The sequence below is a fragment of the Cygnus atratus genome, chromosome 1 (genome assembly GCF_013377495.2).
Source record: "Cygnus atratus isolate AKBS03 ecotype Queensland, Australia chromosome 1, CAtr_DNAZoo_HiC_assembly, whole genome shotgun sequence".
NCBI lineage: Eukaryota > Metazoa > Chordata > Aves > Anseriformes > Anatidae > Cygnus > Cygnus atratus.
This window is the reverse complement of record NC_066362.1, coordinates 113351958-113372031: the sequence shown is the minus strand read 5'-3', so window position 1 is coordinate 113372031 and position 20074 is coordinate 113351958. Positions and strand designations below refer to the sequence as shown.

The following is a 20074-nucleotide window of genomic DNA, read 5'->3' as shown; positions in this document are numbered from 1 at the left end:
TTTCATCAAGAATGCATAATAAAATGGCCAATAATTGTCATCATTTAAAGTATATCTTAGTAGCAACCAGCCATTTCAGAAACAGCAGTTCTCTGAAAATTAGGAATTTAGAGTAAGCTCGACTGCTTCCTCTGCAGTCAGTGAAGAGGAAATAAACACTTCCTGTCTCAAATCCCATTTTCAGTGGGATGAAATGATCCCTGAAAGTGCCTGCCTGTTGCCTGCTTATTTCTGCCTTCGTTGTCTGCAGAAGAAGTGGCATCGTCATTTAGAAAGAAAAAAAACGAGGTGAAATGCCACCACAATTGCCACCTAAGATTTCTGTACCTTCTGCAGGCTTGGTGAATATATTATCTGTGATAAATGTGTGCATGGAAAGTTCCACTGAAAGTTTAATTTGCGGCATTCTGATGAAAGGAAAGAGACCTGATACTAAAGTGATATGGCAAGTTGATGCTAGAATACAGGAGTTCCTGCCTTTTAGCTTTTGTTTAGTATGCTGGACCTTGAAAGCAGTAACAACAAATTTGAGAGAAATAGGTATTTTAAAGGGAGAATGGTGTGGTAAAATAGCTCTTCAAAAACAGTTTGGGAGAATACATTCATTGTAGCCTCATGAATCGTTTGTGAAATATCTGCCTGTACTACTACGAAGGTTTTCAAACAGCACTGTACTTTATGAAAATGAACTTGAAGTAATATGGTCCTGATATGAGGATATGTTGTAACTAAATCTTTTTCAGATTTTACTGGACATATGTAGTGTGGAGAATAACTGTCAAATACAAATACCAAAACTGAATATTTTTTTCATAAATCTAGAAAAAATATACTAGATTTATCATAGATCTGTATATTCAGTTTACATCTTTCATAGACAAAACTCTGCAAGACATATTTTTAGATTACTGCATGGTTTCATGTGACTTGAATCTATATTTAATCCCAAATTAAAGTAAATAACAATGTTATTCCAAACTCCCAGAAGCTGGGGACCATTCCAGCAGGTAATTCAATACCAAACTGAAGAACTTGACATTCAGTGGGCAGAAAAATAAAAATATATCTCAACAAAAGAGGTGATTAATTAGTTGAAAAACCGTTAAAGTGTCACCCTGGAACCTAGGAGGGACTTCTATCTAATGTAAAGAGAGATAGAATTGCATTAAATGTTCCTATAGTTACACATTTGAGAACTCCCTAAAATCAGGTGATTCAAAGGCAACTTAAGAAATTTATTTATATCCCCTCTCTCCTCTAGGATGAATGTGGATTTAGAGATAGATGCTTAACTGTTGGCACACTGTACTGAAGTCCCTAGGACATCTGGTAACACAAATTCCATGCTTCCCATGAATCTGCAGTCAAACCTCAAACATTAATAGCAGCCACTACTTTTTTCCCAGGTCTGTTAAGACCTTAGATAAAATTCTACTTTCTGGGGCCAGGGCCTGTGAACTAAGGGAAACACATGACTCAAATATACATTTTTTTCTATTATTGTTAAGAGTAGACATCATCATTCATTCATTTCTTCTTACTTTTGTAAAAATCAGTCCATACCAAATAATCCTAGCCTAGTGGCTTGTCTTTGCCAAAAGTATATTTTTTCCAGGCTGTTTTCAGGTTTTGTCAGAACTTAAGAAGTGGTAAATCCACATCATACCTGGCAGCTGTGCCCACAGGTTATTACACAAATATTACTAAACTTTTGTGCTTCTCTTTTTGTTTCTATTTGTCTGGCTTTAAATTCTCTCGGTTGTTTCTCATTATACACATCTTCCTCCACTGCATCAGAGATATCTGTGGTTCTAACTGAACTGCGATTAATTACAAACATGAAATTATATTGTCAAATAATTCCACATTGATTACATATGGCAAAGGCTTCCAGGATATGCTGGCTTAAGATAGGTATAAACCAGAACCTTAAAAGAAACCCATATTATCACTCCTTCCAGACCATATGACCTAGTAGTTCATATGCAGACACATGCATTTTGTCATAATTTCCCTTTCTCCCCAGTGTTTTGTAGCCATCTGTATCTACCTTCAAGTATGCTGCACTGAAGCTTTTTTAAGCCACAATACATTCAGTTATTAGTAAGTACAGAGAAATGCCAGCTCATAATAAGCCAAGATGAAATATTTAAATATCCACTATTTTTTGTCAGTTCTGAAAATGATGAAAGCCTCCCAATGCCATTATAGATTCAGTTCCATGCCTCTGCTTCAACACTGCAAATCTACAAGCAACTCTTATTAACTGTTTTTCTATATTAAAGGTTATATAGTCAGAAGTCTGTGGAGGACTTTGTTTCACTGTAAATAGCAAATTTTCCTCACCAATTTTCAATGTGAATCATTCTTATATTTTTCACTGGTACTGTCAGCATAATATCCCTTGCAAGCATATTGGAGATACTATACTCATAAGTAAAATCCAACATGCATAAGAAATGTATATTGTTGTCTGGAGAGAAGAATTTTCCTCGAATTCTTTTGCCATACATTGGCTTTTCTATAAACTTGCCATGAAGGGAATTCAGGAGTCAATATGGAAAAAAGAAAGGAATTCACAAAAATCATCAGTAGGAATAATGAGGAAAATGTGTGTAGTAAAATAAAAATGCAAATTAAATGATGGATGGGTGGGTGGATGGATGGATGGATGGATGGATGGGTGGATGGACAGACGGACGGACGGACAGCATGTGCATGTTTGCCCACATGTTTGCGTACATCAGCACATGCAAAGCTATGTCTGTGCATGCATGCACTAGTGTATAAATTCAAAGGGACAAAAAATTCAGCAGCCTGACTGTAACTGAGTTTGCAAGAGTCACCCTTCCTGTGACAGTCAATTTCTAGGTATGATCTGCCTGTCTGAAGAGGTGATAACACAGCAGACCATAGAGCTATGTGGAGATGCTGAAGCAGCTCAGATATAGGCAGGCAGGTTCATCCATGTAGCATTATTTAAAAGGCAATCAAGGCATGTGTGTCTGACATTGTTAGCCCCTCATGATGCTGGTTGTGTTACAGTTCTGTCATGCATGCTTCATAAACATGGATGAGTCCATTACCAGTGAACACCTGAAAGACAAGAAAATAACCTGAGATACAGAGCTAAAACAGAGAAAAAAAATTTAACCTTATTGTCTCAAAGGATTTATCCAACACAACTGACTGCAAGATTCAAATTTTTACTGCCCCAATTCATTTATTACAGAAAATTTGAGGGAAGATAATGCTGCCACCATGTTCTTTTTAACAGATCACCCTTCTCAATTAAAAAGCAAGCAATGCATCTCTGATGTACAGATATTGCAAAATCTTCAAAAATTCAGAAATCTAATAGGGGTAAAGCAATTCCAGTTGATGACTAAGATTGTTTTCTGTGTTTAAAAAGGCAGTGTGTTTTGTTCTTGTAGAATGTTGAACTGTTCTTGTGTGTTGCTGCCATTGAGCCTGCATTATAATGGAAACATAGAAGATGCCAAGCCCCGGCATGTGTTTCTAATTAAGATTCTTCATTTTTTGTTCAGATGTTAGAGGATGACCTGATTAGCCCTGCCAATTATCAGAGCTCAGCTACAGTGACTTCTTATCTTATTCAATAACTACAGTCTGATTTGCATATTTGGAGAAGAAAGAACAATATACCTCAAAGAATAGGGCAAATGTCCTGAAGTCCGTTGACAATGTGGAAAATTTAGTGTGGATCAGAGGGGAACGCTTCCAGCCAGTTTTCTTTTCTCGAGCCTTCCATTTCCTCTCATACATTGTAATAAGCAATTAGCACAGCTCAAACTACAACTTACAGACTAACTGTGCAGGCAGATGTCTATTTTTCAGGTACAATTACGTGTAATAGAATTTATTGCAGTAGAATTACCTGAAAATTTAAAACAACAGGAAGATTTATTTCTTACCATCTAGGATTCCTCAGTGATGTTATGAAATAAGAAGAAACAATAAAATCCTTCCTTGAGAATTAGTGTCTTTTGTCAGCTAGCAAACAGTGTACTATTTAGAGAAAGCAAAAAATACAGAATCAGTGAAAACAACTGGCATGAAGGGTTGTAGATGAAGTGCCAGCTTAAGTTTGAGCTTTGAAAATGCTTTATAAGGTTATGTTCACATAAAAAGTACTTCAGTATGTCTATTAGGTAAATTGTATACAATTATCAGAAGATACCTTTTTGTACAAGTATTACCTTAGGTTTTAATTTCAGTTTGTGGTCACATTCAGACTGTGTCATGAGAACCCTTTTTAAAGCTCTTCTAGATAGTACGAAGGCATCAGCCACCTCTCCTCACCCCCTCTGAAGACATACACATACATATCTTGCAGCCGTTTTCGGTGTCTCATCTTGCACCAGCAACATGAAAGAATAGCAAGAGAGATGAGGAGAAGAGGAGCAAGTTCACCAGCTGAGAAAGCAAATGTTTTTAGAATAGAGCTGCATACGCAAAGACTTAGCCTGGAGGTGGGTGTTAAGATAACTTTTCAAAAACTGACAGTAAAAGTGCAGTGCCCATAAATGGTGGGCCAGATGGTTATCTTTCTGCTGTAACAGGTTATGCTTCAAATACTGCAACGCATATGTATTTGGTGTGTGAGATGATTTTTCCTCTTGGTGACATATATTCCTAGCCATTGCACCCAAAACTTTCTGTATTGATAACACCATAGATAGACTGAGAGTTTTCCAGGCATTGGGATCGCAGGTTTACACTTTCTTGACAAGGTTGTCCGTAATCTTGCTTTCTCCTTGTGGTTACCCCAGGCAGCCTCTAACACACTTACACATATTGAACCATATTTTTACTATGAAGAAGATCATGTCAAACAGAACTGAAAAGACTATATATTTGGGGCTTGTGAAGATATTTACTGCACCTCATGAAATGAAGGATGACTTCTCATCCCTCACCATACTGCCAATAAGTTAGATCTCTGGGTTCAGACCTTTGTATGAGTTCCCCATCTAACCAATCAAAAGAGACAGAGAGTGATTCCCCATGCCATCTTTAGGAAGGAGTAAAGCTGTGCAGAAGTAGAATGCTTAATTTCAGCATAAGTAGATGCTTAATTTTCAGGTGTCTGAAGTGAAGGCTGTCCTGAGAGTGTTTACACAGTGCCTTAGTGCAGGAGAGAAAGCCTCCTATAAATGCTCACCCTGACATACTACACAGTATATTCCCAATGGGGACCACTCCAGCCTAAGCAAACACAACCTGACTCTCTGGGAATCTAACAGAGTTAAAAATAAAAAATAAAAAATAAATAAAATCTTTAGTTTGAAAAATGTATTATGATGTGTGTGACTGGAATTGTTAATTTGTTTCATTGAGGTTTAGAATGTCTTCACCTTTGTCTTTCAAAATCTTTTTCAAAAATAATTTTACTCCTGGAGCAAGCTTTGCAGAGTTATGTGGGATTACAGTTATGAAGATTGTACTCTGCTAGAACTCACTAGCCTGAGTTGCACTTGAAACTCCCACAGACTTGCACTAGAAATTTTAGGCTCATCAGTCTCAATGTAACTTTTCAAAGTGTGATAACAGAACCCATGTCACTCAGATGTTTTTACATATTAAACTGCATTTTGCTGAAGTCTAGATCCTGAAGTCTCTCTTGTTACTAGTCCTTTCCAGTAAGGTTGCTTAACTGAAAGTAGGAAGGCTTAAGGAGTAGGTAATTAGTGTGCTTACTGTGGGAGGGAATTTGAACAAACAAAAGAAAAGCAAAAGGAGTTATAAGCTTCTGTGTAATCATGAAAGGAAAAAAATAAGAAAAGCCCTTTTTACTGTACCTTAGGGAGGTTCATCACATCATGTTTCAATAACAGGAGTGTTCTCAAGAAAAAGAGGCAGGAATGTACAAGGTTCTGTCTTTAGACTCCTGCTGAGCAATAATGGAAGTATAACTAATTAAGGGCCTGAACAAGGGCTCATTGAAGCCAAGTGAAAGCCTCCCACTGATTTCAATGGGTCTTGGATCAACTTTAAGTGTGTAGAGTGTAAATATGACTGCATTAAAAACATGATAAGCCAATGTCTGCTTTCAGTCAGGGCTGGTTATATTATGCCAATCCTCACCCAGAGCCGGTTCACAGCTTCCCAGGAGAATCAAAGGTTAATATTCCAAAACGGAGAGCTTGAGCCAAGCTACTCCTGATCTGAAATGGGTAATGAGCAAAGCTGGTAGAGAAAGGACTTGGTGAGAAAGGCTTGCTGCTGCTCCTGTCCCTGAATGGATGAAGGACAAGAAATTAATACCTCTGCAATTGTTTGTCCCCATCTCTTTGTACATACCCATCTCAAGCAGCCTGAATTTCCAGAGCTTTGGCTAGATCAAGCTGCAAGACAAACACAATTTTGAAATTCCCAGTAGTTTAGTGTCTACTTTTCCTATGCATTTGCCTGTACACAAAGCCAGTCCTGCTTTCACCAGTGACAATGATCTTTCTATCATACCAATCAGGTAGCCCTTCTTTCTTAACTTGTAAGAACTGAAAGCCAATGACTCTATCAAGGAATGACACTGATTTTATAATTACTTTTAGCTCAGAGTCCCGACTATTTTAGTGCTAAACAGTTTGTAAAGAATGGAAAATCTTTAAGCGCATTATATATTAGCCCTCAGTTTCCCAAAATATTTCTTTTTAACTGCTTAGCTATTTACAGTATATATTAGCCTGCTTCTTAGTCAATGTATATCCTCCCCAGTTCCCAAGTGTGGTCTGACTTCATACGCACAAACTTCATATGTCTGTTCCTGAGTTTTCTAAGGACTGTTACACAGGGGACTGTAAAAGTTGACTCAGCAATGTCATAGGAAAAAAAAAAAAACTAGCTTGAAAGGCTATTAGCAGTCCAAATAAGAGTTTGGAGAACCAAACCATTGATTTTCAGTGTGTTACTCTTCTCTTTCGCATCTTGTTAAACACGTAATGTCAAGCTGATCAGGAGCCTTCTTGCATACATATCTGAAGAGCAGCCACATCTTTTTTCTCTACCCCAAAACATAAGTAGACAAAAGCCTACCCACACAACAAACATCTGTTTACTCTCTTGTATTCTGATTCATTGGAAAGATTTGCAGAAGAAATGTAATGTAATATGTTGACAAGTGGGAGGCGGGTTCACTCAACTGTGACTAAAAATTATCCATGATGAAAAAAATATGTCTTCTTTCCATTCCTGTGATAATTCTAAGCTGTAAAATGATTGCTCTTTTCCCACAAAAAAAAAAAAAAAAAAAATTTTTAAAACCCGGGGTGGGGGGGGGCAGAGTGAATTAGTGAGAAAACAAGAACTTGTCAAAAAATTTATGGAGTTAGGCCTGTTATTAAACGAGTCAGTTTAAAGTCATGGACTCTGCCAAATTTAACACCCTCTTCAGCCTACTGAAAGAGCAAAGTTGAATTAGTAGACTCCTTTGCGATGGCAAATATTTTAAACATCTGAAATGCTGGAACTCTACATGCCATGCAAATCAGATATAATCCTCTGTACTCTAGTTCTAATCAAAATAAAAGCATATCCTCAGTTCAAGCCAGAAAACAGAAAAGTTGGGCAAACACACAAGAGCATACATTATGCAAGCTGGAATGAATAAATAAATAAATAAATCTTATTTCCCAATGACCAATAGGAAAGGAAAAATAGAGTCGCAGTCAATCTGTTGTTTTTTTCATTTTGTTTTGTTTTTGAACAATTCCTTATTTTATTAATTGGTTAATGAATGGTACAGCTGAATTCAAAAACCTACCTTATAAACATGCAGTATGCACACAAGACTAAACTGACCCTGATGGGAAAACAGATATGACTGATAGTTAATCTTTATAAGATAGGTTGCAAAAAAGTAAGTGATTTCATACTGTTGTTTGTTCTCTGGGGTAACTCATAACACTACCTTAAGTTTGTTCAGATTAACTCCTTAGGTACTATTTTACATATACTTTCTTTTTAATCAATGACCTATTGATCACTAGTTGTGATAATCCTTTTTTTCTTGAGAAAGAAAGAAGTAAACATGGAAAAAAAAAAAAGATTAAATCAAGAATAAACAAGAAAGTCAGAGACAGTAAAGAACCTTTAGAAAGAAAAAATAAATGTCTCTAGAACAAAAAAGAGGAGATTTTTCCCCTTAGACAAGATACAACATGTATTCTGAATGAGCGTATAAAAATGTTGACCAAAGAAAAATATATATCTCACTTCACAAATTGATTTATCCTCATAGTCCTAAACCTTCACACTGAAAGTATTCTGAAACCTTATGTCACTATTACCATTACCTTGCTGTCACGAACTGAAGTCCAACAATGTCTAATGAATGAATTAATCATTCTGTTGCCCTGTAGAAAGAGATAATGCAGTTTGAGTCCTGATATCAAGCAACAGTTGATATCACACATATGATAGCTAGAAAGATAGACAGACAAACAGACATTTGTATATATACATACATATATGTATCTTTTATTGTGAAAAAGTATGTGACAATAGTCCTTCCTTTAGACCAGTGCAGCAGATGGTGATTTTGGATATCATGAGCAAACCCTAGCTCTGTGTTTAGGTAGATTCATTCAAGCTCAATGTGGTCAAATACAAATATCTCTCTTCTTATAAGTTTTTTGGATAGAAGACAGATCTCAGTGCAAATATCTTTAGACTATATTTCATTAATGAACAAAGATTTGGAAAGGGGAAGCTCCTTATTTTATCCAAATTAAATGATACATCTATAATCCAAATCAGTCCATTTATTTTTAGACAAAAGTGAACACCCTAGGGGATACATGAAAAAGCTGTATAGATTGGTTTGTGTTCTAGCAAGTTCAGATATTTGGCCTACAGCCTAAAGTGATTACTAAGCGGAAATAAAATGGATATTTCAAAGTTCCATTTGACTTATAAATCTTTGTTTAGTAGGAAGTACTATTGACATTTGTTACTGTTAAATTTTAATTAGTCCAACTTGAAAAGTCAATGTTTTAACCTAATGATTTTTGAACAAGAAAAAAAAAGCAGAACACATTGTTGGGCAATTGATAAGGAATGATAAACACAGGAATTCAGGATACAATTTTGCTACTACAGTTTTTCTATTTAACATCTTTGTCGGTAACGCAGAGAGTAGAATCAAGTGCAACCTCAGCAAGTTTGCCAATGACACCAAGTTGTGTGGTGAGGTTGACATGTGGAAGGGAAGAGATTCCATCCAGAGGGACCTTGCAGGTTTGAGAGAACCTCATAAAATTCAACAAAGTCAAGTGCCAGGTCCTGCATCTGGGTTAGGGCAATCCCAAATGCAAATACAGGCTAGGCAGAAAAAGGATTGGGAGCAGCCATGAGGAGAAGAACTTGGGGGTGCTAGTTGATGAGAAGCTCAACATGAGCCAGCCAATTGTACTTGCAGCCCAGAAAGCCAACTGTATCCTGGGCTACATCAAAAGAAGCATGGCCAGCAGGGCAAGGGAGGTGATTCTCCCCCTCCACTCTGCTCTCATGAGACCCCCTATGTGGAACACTGTGTTCAGCCCTGGGGTCCCCAGCACAAGAAGGACATGGACCTTTTGGAGCAAGTCTAGAGGAGGGCCATGAGGATGTTCAAAAGGCTGGAGCACCTCTCCTGAGAAGACAGGCTGAGGGAGTTGGGGTTGTTCAGCCTGGAGAACATAAGGCTGTGGGGAGGCCTTATAGATGCCTTTCAGTCCCTACAGGGGGCCTATAACAAAGCTGGAGAGGGAATCTTTGTCAGGGAGTGTAGTGAAAGAACAAGGGGTAATTTAAAAACATCTTTAAACTAAAAGAGGGTAGATTTAGATTAGATATAGGGAAGAAATTATTTACTATGAGGGTAATGAGGCATTGGAACAGGTTGCCCAGAGAAGCTGTGGATGCCCCATCCCTGGAAGTGTTTAAGTGCATGCTGGATGGGGCTTTAAGCAACCTGGTCTAGTGGGAGGTGTCTCTGCCCATGGCAGTGGGGCTGGAAACAGATGATCTTTGAGGTCTTTTCCAACCCAAACTATTTATTTATTCTCATATACACCAAAAATTAATAGCAAACGAACAAATTTTGTTGAGATTATACCATCATTTGTATTGGCTATTTTTACACCACAGATTCCTACCAACAAAGCACTGTTTAGAGATTTGGCAACTTGCTGATATAGCTGTTCTGACAGTATTTCTTAGGACATATCCACCCAATCAAAAATGCATATCTGTAATATCATGTCTTGTTTAACTTGAGACACATGAAGTTGTCACAGAGAGGACGCCTCTTATTGCAACTCCAGAACCAATTTTCCAGTAAAAAGTACAAACATTCCAATAGCAGTAAAGAGATCCTTATACAAGTATAGCCATTAGAATAAAATACATTAACACATACAATGCAACTATATCACAAATACTTCTCAAAATATATTTCAAAACCATTTTTCAACATTGCCACTAAATACTTGGTGCTAGTTACCACACAGATTACAGCTCACCTTTTGAAGAATTAGTATTGCAGTACTAACAATTGTAGATATGTAAAACTTCCATGTTGCTTACATACTCTCATTTGGAGTAATTTAACCAATGTGTCCGTATTGTTTTCCAGAAAAGAAAAAAAAAATGAGGGTCATGTTCTTTAAGTTTTTGAGGTGCCAAAATAGGCAGATCTATCCCATGAAATGCTTTCAGAACTGGCTGGACATCTACTCTCATTCATTTATCAGTGTCAGCACCAGCCTAGATGTTTTTGAAATTTCCACCAGTCTCCATATGTACTGTATGAATACATACTCAACTGTATGAAGTTCAACAAGGCCAAGTGCCGGGTCCTGCACCTGGGGCGCAACAACCCCAAGCAGAGCTACAGGCTGGGAGATGAGTGGTTGGAAAGCTGCCTGGCCGAGAAGGACCTGGGAGTATTGGTTGATAGTCGGCTGAATATGAGCCAGCAGTGTGCTCAGGTGGCCAAGAAGGCCAACAGCATCCTGGCCTGTATAAGAAGCAGTGTGGCCAGCAGGTCTAGGGAGGTGATTGTCCCCCTGTACTCGGCTCTGGTGAGGCCGCACCTCGAGTACTGTGTTCAGTTTTGGGCCCCTCGCTACAGGAAGGACATGGACGTGCTCGAGCGAGTCCAGAGAAGGGCGACCAAGCTGGTGAGGGGTCTGGAGAACAAGTCTTACGAGGAGCGGCTGAGGGAGCTGGGCTTGTTCAGCCTGGAGAAGAGGAGGCTCAGGGGCGACCTTATCGCTCTCTACAGTTACCTTAAAGGAAGCTGTAGTGAGGTGGGGGTTGGTCTGTTCTCCCACGTGCCTGGTGACAGGACGAGGGGGAATGGGCGAAAGTTGCGACAGGGGAGTTTTAGGTTGGATGTTAGGAAGAACTTCTTTACCGAAAGGGTTATTAAGCATTGGAACGGGCTGCCCAGGGAGGTGGTGGAGTCGCCATCCCTGGAGGTCTTTAAAAGACGTTTAGATGTAGAGCTTAGCGCTATGGTTTAGTGGAGTACTTAGTGTTAGGTCGGAGGTTGGACTCGATGATCTTGAGGTCTCTTCCAACCTAGAAATCTGTGTCTGTGTCTGTGTCTGTACTCCAGAGCTCAATGTCTTCTATAATTTGACACAGTGTTTCTTAGGCTGGCAGGGTGTAAAATAGCAGAGAAAAGAGACCACAAATAGAAGAGAGTATTATGGTCATTGTGTTGTGTCTTTTCTGACCAGTGCAGCCAGTAAAGTTAAACCAAAGTCATAGCCTTCTGAGCAGCCCAGAAGGATTTAAATTGTGCACAAGGGCAGGCATACTGATGAATGAATTCCCTGCAGGGAACTCAGCAATTCAGTCTGGGGTACTCCTAAAAGGATATTGGGTAGCTTCATGGGTTACAGCTGATTTGACAAGAGTGATAAATGGAAATAGAGGCCACAAAATCTCCCGTCTCACCTCCCCCTTTCAATTCCACTCTTGATAGACTGTACACATATTAACAGCTTTCTATGCCTTTCAAGGATATTTATTTCTGGCAAGGACATATACTTTTCTGACAAGGTTTACAGAACATTTTGTTTTGCACCATGTATATGCATGCTGCTGGATCCTATTTCTATTACATATTCAAACACTACACATAAGATTGCCATCACACAATCTGTCTTGTGCTGTCCCAGGGAGAAGAAAAGGTCCAAACTGTGATGTAAAAAATAATTCTCCCTTTACTAATTATCATCCAGAATTTTCAGACCTGGTCTTTCTTTCCTGTTAAGAGAAAAACACTACGGTACCTGTTCCTCACCTCTCCTCATCCATTCTTTCATCCATCTGCACTGTTGGTAGTAACTTCAAGGAAGTTTCTCAATACCAACACATCTAACCAGGATGGAAGTATTCCATCAATAGAAGTCATCATGCCCTTCTCTATTATATCACCACAAAACAAGTTCAATGGCATTTAACCATCCACTTAAACAGGTGTGCCATTGCTTTCATGATTAAAGAGATTTTGCAGCATTGTTACTTCAATCTATGATGAAGGTTAGCAAGAACATGTGTAGACTTTGTCAAGAACTTTAGACAATCAATAATTTTCAGCTCAGTCAAAAATACTACAGCACTAAATGTACTTTGTATAGTCATCAGCAGGTGAGCTCAAGAATTATCAGAGCTAAGGTATTTATACTACCTATTGAAAAAGAACGGAGAAAACAGTGTTAAATTAATCTCTGAAAGGGATGAATTAATGCATATTTTACATTAAATTAGTACTCTTTTGGTACTGCTAGATGACTTTAACTGGATATGGATAAAATGAAAAGTCAAACTCACTTTTTCATGGATGAGGTCAAATCCTAGAGACTTCCATTTAAATAAATAAAAATAAAAATAATAATAATAATAAAGTAAATATCCATTGTAGTCAGGACAGTTACACATTGAGTTATTCTCCAAGCCTTACCACATACAGAATAAGGAGGATGTAACTTTATGCTCTTTTCAGAAAACAGGGCAAGCAGAGGGCTGTAGCAAAGCAAGAATACAGAGCTACTCCATGTGTAAAAGGTGTGCAAGGAAGAGCCTATGGAATACATTTAAAGATAATTTTTTACCTGATTAAAATTTTTATCTTGTACCTAGAAACTCATAACCTAACCAAATACACCAAAGGCAATGATTACTCTGGGTCTGAAATTGTGCCCCAGGTATTAACATCAATGTCTCCAAACAGAAGAATTCAGGCATTTTTTTTGCCAAATATCTGTCTTTGCTGTAGCATCTCCATTAAAGTGCAAAGAAGAATTCACCAGTTTAAATTTTCCTTCGGCACTGCCAGAAAAGACCAGTGATTCATCCATCTAACTGCCATTGTTTTGGCTGGGGAAAAAAAAAAAAAAAAGAAAAAAACCTTGGATGCACATGTCCACATAATCTATTGGAACCTAAAAGTTATCTCATTTCCAGAGTGGTTTTATTTAGTTCCCCTCCCTATTAAGCTGTTTTCACTTTCTTCTGTCAAACAAAAGGAAGCATCTTGGACCTTCAAGGTCTAATGCAAAACTCCAAAAGCTCAGTTCTTTCCCCTTTTCCTCAAACATCTTACACTAAACCCATCAAACAATGTCCAATCTCCTGAGACAGATCTAAATAGGCTGGTACCCTTCACACAGTGTGTCTTATGAATAATTGCTCAAGACTCAAACACACTGCAGACATATTAGCACAGTACTACGTCTAACCTAATAAATTTGGCTTCTCAGCAAACTGATTAGCTCCTCTAGGAGATTCTGCCTTGCTAACACAACAGTTCTGCCTCTGGTCTCCAAACCGGGGCTGTGCTCTACCACAAAACTCATCCCCCTGCCCCATCAACTAGTCAGACTCTCACATTGTCCCCCATCCCCAAGCAATCCTCTCTTTCATAATTCACATGGATTTCTCTGTCCTTTGTATTCCTTTGACCTCCCTCAAGGGAAGAGGAAATATTTCTGTGAGATATTTCCTTGCCCCTATCTGATATTCTCCCTCTATTGCCCCCTTTTCCCTATTCTTGCAGCATGAGCTGGTTCTGCTGAAGGCAGGTCATTTCCTCGGGACTAACTACAAAAAGTCAAATTCCATTGTTTATCCCCATAGAAATTAGGAATAAGGTACCATTTTATATGGCTATGCCTGGTAGAACAGGTCTTGAAGAATAAGTTCAAGATTTTAGCTCAATAAAATAAATAGCAACAGCAGGGAAAATGAAAGGGGAAAGGGAAAGGGGAAAGGGGAAGGGGAAGGGGAAGGGGAAGGGGAAGGGGAAGGGGAAGGGGAAGGGAAGGGGAAGGGGAAGGGAAGGGAAAGGGAAAGGGAAAGGGAAAGGGAAAGGGAAAGGGAAAGGGAAAGGGAAAGGGAAAGGGAAAGGGAAAGGGGGAGGGGGAGGGGGAGGGGGAGGGGGAGGGGGAGGGGGAGGGGGAGGGAAGTGCATTAAATGTACCTTCTGTAGATCTGAGGCCTTCCAATTCAGAGAACACTAAGAAAAACAGGTTTAAATCACAATGCATTTCAACAAATATACAAACGAAACATGAAGAGTGCCATATTGGGCTGTCCATCTACAAGGAGAGAGGTCCATGAGGAGACAGGCCAGGGGGTGGGTAGATGATTCATGGCTCTTTTCAATTTTTCTAATCTGGCTCAGATTATAATCATGAATTTCAGTAATAGAGATACTGCAAATAACTTCTGTAATAAAAAAATGTACTGCATTGTGCTAGACAGAATGAAGAAATGATTTTAAAACATTATAACAAAATTTATGCTGAAGAATACAGCCTAGGGATCTCAAAGTAGTAGGACAGATTTTATTCACTAAAAAAACTTCAGTGGGATATTTCTCTTTTCAAATAAGGAAGTATAATATAATTATAGTATCATAAAGAAGTATAAAGTGCCTGAGTTAGATACACTGTGCACATCTTATGGAAGTGGAACAATGACATGATCAATCCGTTAGTTCTTGACTAGTGTTAATTATGTGTTTGGGCATGCCAAATAATTTTCAGGACATGTCTAGTAATATGGACATAATTTCCTTCTCCTTCAATCTCAGATTCCCCCCAAATCACAAAATAAGTGATTTTGGAAATGATGTGACCTTGTGGATAAGGTCAAATAGAGCCCATAAACAAAAAAACAACAAGCATAAGGAACCCCTTCTAAGCAGAAAATTAAAAATAATCTGAAGGTGCTAGAGGTCTCATGCCTGTTTGATAATGTGAGAAAGAGTTCTCCTTCAAAGGCTGGAGTAACAGAAAACAAAAGGTAATTACCATCTGACAGCTTTCTGTATATACAAAGGATTGGTAGCTCCTAATGGGCAGGTGTCCACATTATAAAAAAACATTAATTAGTACCCCTGTTGGCAGGCTCAGCTGAGAAAAACATGACTAAATGAGCATGGAACTGAAGTGCCTTCTGTGATGATAATTGCATATACCCACATTTATTATAATTTTGGGATGTGATTTTCCATTTGGATCTGAATCACTGAAAGGGTCTAGTTGTTGTGACAACATACAGCGATAATGACTCTATTAAAACACTCAGGGCCTAATTTCCAAAGGTATTCATCACCCACAACTTTAATGGGATCAGAAAACTTTTGGTAACTTGGAAAATTGTGACTCTCATCATAATTTCAGTACAGAAAATGAAAAGTAGGAATTATGAGAAAACCACAAAATAGCAGCAACTGTGAACAAAATGGAATAGCAACACCAAACATTAAAAGAACAGATTACATAAAAATAAGGAAGACAGAGAAGTTTGAAAGGAAAAATATTTATTATTATTATTGTTGTTGTTGTTGTTATTACTATTGTTTATCTTCCATGAAGAGAAAAAAAACTGTAATAAGTGTTGATCCTGGTTATTATGTATAACAGCAACTTCCTTTAGCAGCAGAAACAGAAATTTAAACAGTATATTAAAGTTGAATAATAAAGTTCATATAAAATTTGAAGGGAAATTGTATTTTTCACGAGTAGATTGTAAGCAAGTCATGAATGATATGGAAAAGGCTGTTGTGATAGAATTGGACCCTCAGAAGTATTGGATGAAACCTTTCACAAGAGGCTAATCCCTAGGGTGTAACACCGAAATGTTATTCTGGGCTCCAATATACTGGGGACCACATCTGAAAAAAAAAAAAAAAAAAAAAAAAAAAAAGACCAACAGTTGTAAGCTGAGAAGCTCTGGGCCTTTCTGGTGATGTTCCATAAACCAAATTTATCTGGTCAATTGCAGAAACAAATACACACCATCTCATAAAGCCCAAACAAGTCATTTTCCCCTCAGGTAAATGTTTGGAGTGCCTACATTTAATTTTCCAATACTTTTTATAATCACTATGTTAAACATCATGTTGTTTTCATGTTCTTGATATGAAACCTTTTGTGGTCATGATTCATACCAGTCTGTAATTAGTAATTACATAGCAATCAATTTAGCCAAGTGAAAATCATTCTGATCTGAACAGGTGTGTCATTGGTGTTGATTTCAGAGGATGGGCAGAAAAATGAAGATATCTGATTACTACTGCACACTCAGAGAAAGAAAGAAAGAATTTATTTCCACCCAACAGAATTCAAACTGAGGTAGTCACTTTAATGCTTGGCTTTTCAAATACTACAGAAGAGCCTGCAAGGAAGTCAGAACCTTAAGCCATGACCCTGTACTTAGACAGCTCTATCCAGACTGAGCCTACCTGGGGTCTGACCACATCCAGCAGCAATTCATGAAGACATGTAACTGGTCCGAATGCACTGAATTTCACAATCAAAGCCTTTATGCCTGTGTTGGATAGCATTTTCCAGGCTTCTGCAGCTGAAACTGCTCTTGAAAGAGAAAGAAAAACAAAAAGAGATAAAACATAGTCTATAAAGTTGCACATCAAGTTGCATACGAACTGTTTTATTGTGTAGTTGGAAAAACCCAGAAATGCTGCAGTATGAATGACTGGAAGAATCATAGAATCATAGAATGGTTTGGGTTGGAAGGGACCTTAAAGATCATCTAGTTCCTACCCCCTTCCATGAGCAGGGACACCTCCCGCTAGACCAGGATGCTCAAAGCCCCATCCAGCATGCACTTAAACACTTCCAGGGATGGGGCATCCACAGCTTCTCTGGGCAACCTGTGCCAGTGCCTCACCACCCTCATAGTAAAGAATTTCTTCCTAATATCTAATTAAAATTTACCATTTTTTTAGTTTAGAAAAGCTTTACTTTTTAGGAAAAAAAGAAAAAGAAAAAAAAAACACATTTTAAATAAAAGATGTCAAGAAACAACAAAGCATCTTACCTAAATCTTGTTCCCATTTTCTGTGAATAAAGATTAATTTAACCTTAAATTAACTAGAGTTGTCTGAAGTGTTAAACATTGAAGAACTACGCAACAGACATCAAAATCAAGTCAAGCTGCAAAACTCTGTTTTATGACTTTAGGACTTTTATGTATCTCATCTATTTAGCACAGTGGTAGAATACCTATATTAATAGGACAGTACGGGAACTGTAATGTGCTTATCTCATTAGCCAGGTTTGCAGTTAACTGAATGAATGTTGGGCACAGTCTAGAACTTGGGGAGAAGAAAAGGTTAGTAGAGTGGGAAATAAAGGCATTTTCAAAAACAAATTTTAAATATGATCATAGCATACAGTGTTATGGAGATACAGTCTCCACAGGCATGTGGCTGCATTAGCTCATGTCAGTGGTGGACAGGAGATCTCTGCACTGTGGCCAGTGTGCTAAGACATCCCAAGTAAGCAAGTAACTGCTCTCAAGCTGACAGAAACCAAAAGAGATTCCCAACTGATAACCAATTCTTGCTTGACATACTGATGCTCCATGATGCTCTTGGGAGTCTTTGCTGTCTGGTATTGCCCTCACTGAGTGCTGTGTTCATGTAGCTCTGGGACAAAGTGAGCACCTCACACATTCATACTCAGGCTGGACCTGAGCATATTCTGTGCTCTCTGCACTCTCTGTGTCATTGTACAAGGTGTTCATCCACACCAGGAGTGTTCAGCTTTCAAACAGCTCCTAGGACCATCGGTAGCTCCAGCTCTCAGTCTATCATACTGCTGCTTCTACCTTATGCATGGAGGCTTTTCAGACAAGAGGGAAGAAACGTTAAAACAATCAAAAAAGTTGGAGGAAAATGTAGAGTATTGTAATGTCAAAGAAGCAGGGACTTTCCCAGATAGTGAGTGAGGGAAGGGTGTGTGATACAGGAGGCAAGATGGCTGAAGAAATGGTAGACGTAGAAAGGTGATGGGCAGCCTGCCTAGAGACATCAAGGTAGAACAGAGGAGCCCAGAAGATGTATCTGCAAGAGGTAATATCATCACAGTTTAATATCTTCATAATGGAATAAAGTGCTTTATCCCATCCCTATTAGAGCACATATTTTAGCCTTTAGAAAATAATAGATATAAATATTTTATTACCATTAACACTTAAATAGATTAAAAGCAACATAAATGCCTAGCTTCATGACCTGACCTTTTATCACCTTTTATACATAGTATTCTGGGGATGGTTAAACTTAGAGAGAACTCCAGCTAGCACATTTTGAAACCTCCCCAAGATATGGAACCATATATACAGTACAAAGTGTATAAAATATAATCAGCTGTACTGTCTAAGGAATATATAGATTTTCTCTGTCTGGCTTGTTAATCTTTAGTCTGATTCATATAGAGTTTATCTATATATTCAGTTATATATTTCAGTTTAAACGTATTCCAACCCCGAAGATGCAATACAGGAGATGTCTACATGGCACATGGCACAATACAACCATGTCTAGGTAAAAAGCTAACAAGTACTAGTGGTGCAGTTACATTAGTGCAAGGCTCTTGCAGACCAATTTACTTGTTGACAGCTATTGCTCTTTCAGTGGCTGCTTGGGGATATCTAGGCAGCATTGCACTATGCTGAGCAGGCATTCCCTTGCCGAAAACAGCCTTTTGTTTTGGTTTGAAACAATAAATTCCAATGATAACTCTAGCCTCAGTTCACAATAAGCATGAGTCTCAGAGCAGTCAGACCCTTTGTCAGCATGGTCTAAATAAAAGGATAATGGCAAGAGCAATATTAAAATTATTTTCATCCTGTGTGGTATTTTTATTAATGAACATTTTGCACTTCTCTGTCATTTATGATCATGTATAATACATCACAATAGATTGTACATAATATTAAAGTAAGAGTATCAACACAACGTTGAAAGACCTTGGGAGATGCTATGATTGAGCATGTGCAGTTCAAATAGTAGGCAGTCCCTGCCTCAAAGATGTACAGTCTATTTAGATAAGATAGATAGTACTTGTGGGTTTAAGGTGTAGAGAAGGAGGTGGATACACTGTGATTGCAACAAACAGCATGCTGGTTTCACAACCGTTCTTATTGGAAATGTGGGAGAGTGTGAAGAGGGGGAGAAGGTTTTTTTGTTTTGTTTTGTTGTTGTTGTTGTTTTTTGTTTGTTTGTTTGTTTTTAATAAAGGAACAAGTTAAATGGAGAGAAAAGGGAAGGGAGAAAGCATTTTAGGAAAGATGATGAGCTGGATAAGACAAGGGAGAAGCAGCAGCACATGAGGGTGAGAAGAACAAGAGGTAAAAGATAGGAGCAAACCTTTAGCACAGCAGAAGGAAGGCAGTCAATACCACAGAAATTCCAGAAAGAATTACCTGTTAGCCATCTAACAGGTAAGTATTTAGTCTGATTTAGTCATGTATACTGCATTTCTAATGAGTTGAGAACTGCCAGCAGTGATTCATCTACTCGAGGCACCCAGATTAAGATAGACTAACTTTTCTTTAGATGTTCAATATTTGCTCTGTTGATAATACAGGGAGTTTAATTTACTTAGACTGTATATTCACAATTTTAGGTGGATAAGTTTATGTGTATAGTATGTATATCCACATAAACTTAGGTGGCATGAGTCCCAAGCCATATGTCTAAACGTCCCCATATTGATTATTTCATCTGCAGCTCCTGTTATTATCT

The 20074-nt window shown here is 38.2% G+C and overlaps 1 protein-coding gene across 1 annotated transcript in view; it reads left to right on the top strand.

Annotated features, from left to right (window-relative positions):
* The window catches only part of KCNJ6 (potassium inwardly rectifying channel subfamily J member 6), a 160857-nt gene that overhangs the window by 20185 nt on the left and 120598 nt on the right, over positions 1 to 20074 (top strand). The window lies entirely within an intron of this gene.